At 57.7% G+C, this 2,500-nt stretch overlaps 1 pseudogene; it reads right to left on the bottom strand.

Moving 5' to 3' along the window:
- Positions 1-1,754: 1,754 nt before the first annotated feature.
- On the bottom strand, positions 1,755-1,871 carry LOC137316236 (U2 spliceosomal RNA; annotated as a pseudogene).
- Positions 1,872-2,500: the final 629 nt, after the last annotated feature.

The raw sequence follows: 2,500 nt of genomic DNA, 5'->3' as shown, positions 1-2,500 counted from the left end.
CACTGCGGTTGGTTACAGTCGGTGTTCTCGGGCTTAATATTCGCCCCAGGGGGGGTGTATAGCGGGCGATGGCCGGTGTGGAGTGCGTTTTTTGGGGGTTGATTTTCACTTTGCCTCGCTGGTGGAATTTGTGGGAGGCAGGCAAGGGGATTGGTGTGGGCTGGTGGGCGGCAAGGGAGATGCTTGCTTCGGGGTGTTATCCTCACTTTGGTCCGCTGGTGAGAGTAGGCAGCGGCAGGCAGGCAGGCAGGCAGGCAGGCAGGCAGGCAGGCAGGCAAGTGTGATGTAGTGTGGGGTGCAGTGCAGTGCGGTGCAGTGCTGCCCTGTCGTTTATGAAAGGTTGTAATGACACTGCTTTGCAGCTGACCATGTCCACTGATTTGTGACGCCCGTATGGAGGCTGATATCTCAGGAGGGCCGAGGCCGATTTCCTCCGGGGACGGCTCGTCGCGTGCGGCAGGACGAGGCGCAGCGGACGGTACCGAGCGCTCGGAGGTGCGGCGCTGCCCGCCGGAGGTACAGCGAAAGGCTGCAAACCGCTTTCCGCCTGCTAACTCGGCGGCCGTCAGACCGACCGACTCCGCTTTACCACCGGAGCTAGAGTCGGGCAAGGGGCACCGAAGGGTACCGGAAGGATCGCGTTCGCACGACGGGAAGTCGACTAGCGGGCCGCCGAAAGCGAGCCGGGGGCCCCCGGTTTTTCTGTCCCACCTGGAGACTGATATCTCAGGAAGGCCGAGGCCGATTTCCTCCGGGGACGGCTCGTCGCGTGCGGCAGGACGAGGCGCAGCGGACGGTACCGAGCGCTCGGAGGTGCGGCGCTGCCCGCCAGAGGTACAGCGAAAGTCTGCGAACCGCTTTCCGCCTCCTCTCACCGCACGGCTCTCCTTTTCACCCACTGGCGGATTTTCACCCTCCGACTGCTCGCTACCGTCCGCTGCGCCTGGTCCGGGCCCTGTCCATTGTCATGTTAATGGCAGGGCGGGGCAGGACTGCTTTCACCAGGAACCCGGTTTTCTGGGTCAGAGGTTCCAGGGGACCTGTTTTGTGCGGACTTCCCTGTGTCCGTCCCTCCCTGCCTGCCTTCCCCCCAGGACTTCCTTCTGAACACCTTTGTCGTTTGAGCGAGGGCCAAAAGCCTGCCTGTGAAAGGGAAGGATCAGCCGGTCAGCCCCCTGTTGGTCGCTGCTGCCAGTGCAGCAGGCGTGCGTGTGTATTCGGCCTCGTGTCCAGGTCCCTCAGGGACTTGAGGCAACTCTCCCCGGTGGTCTCGTGGTCAGGACCGGGCTTCGAATCCCAGTCGGGGGGGGATGACTTTCTGCTGCAGATTAATTGGCACCTCTGAAAGAAAGTCTCCCCTCCTGAGCGTAAAGCTCCACCCTCACCACCACCGGCGCCTTTTCCACCCCTTGACAAACAGACAGACAGACAGACAGTCAGTCAGTCCAGTTCGGGAGCGCAGCTTTCATTTGGAAGCAGACCCTGCTTGTTTAAAGTCAACGACGCCAAGTTATTTTGCACTTTGAATTATATCGCTCCGTGCGAGCGGCACTCAGCCTTGGAGAAGAAAAAAATACCACTGAGCTGAGAAAGTTCTTTTTAAAACGGTTTCCTTCCACAGCAGCTCTGAGTGAGAGAGAGAGAGAGAGAGAGATATCAGCTTTATTCTCAGTAATAACACACACACACACACACACACACACACACAGAGACACTGGGAAAGAGCTGTTTTTCCTTTTGAATATCTCCCCACGGGGAGCTGCACCGTTCCCAGAAACACTGCAATACTGGGTCGATGCGTAGAGTGGACAGAGCAAGCCCCTAGTCCATCTCCCTGTTCTAAAAATCAATTAAAAATAAAAGTAAATAATATGTGTGTGTGTGTGTGTCGGTGTCAGTATCAGTCAGTGAGTCAGTGTCTCTCTCTCTCTCTCTCTCTCTCTCTCACTCAGAGCTGCTGTGGAAGGAAACTTTTTTAAAAAGAACTTGCTTATTGAAAGAAAGATGTGTCTCAAGCTGCCGGGCCCTGTCCATTCTCCTGTCAATGGCAGGACTGCTTTCACCAGGAACCCGGTTTTCTGGGTCAGAGGTTCCAGGGGACCTGTTTTGTGCGGACTTCCCTGTGTCCGTCCCTCCCTGCCTGCCTTCCCCCCAGCACTTCCTTCTGAACACCTTTGTCGTTTCAGCGAGGGCCAAAAGCCTGCCTGTGAAAGGGAAGGATCAGCCGGTCAGCCCCCTGTTGGTCGCTGCTGCCAGTGCAGCAGGCGTGCGTGTGTCCTCGGCCTCGTGTCCAGGTCCCTCAGGGACTTGAGGCAACTCTCCCCGGTGGTCTTGTGGTCAGGACCGGGCTTCGAATCCCGGTCGGGGGGGGATGACTTTCTGCTGCAGATTAATTGGCACCTCTGAAAGAAAGTCTCCCCTCCTGAGCGTAAAGCTCCACCCTCACCACCACCACCGCCTTTTCCTCCCCTTGACAAACAGACAGACAGACAGACAGACA

The sequence above is a fragment of the Heptranchias perlo genome, unplaced genomic scaffold (genome assembly GCF_035084215.1).
Source record: "Heptranchias perlo isolate sHepPer1 unplaced genomic scaffold, sHepPer1.hap1 HAP1_SCAFFOLD_577, whole genome shotgun sequence".
NCBI lineage: Eukaryota > Metazoa > Chordata > Chondrichthyes > Hexanchiformes > Hexanchidae > Heptranchias > Heptranchias perlo.
This window is presented reverse-complemented; position numbering and strand designations above follow the sequence as displayed.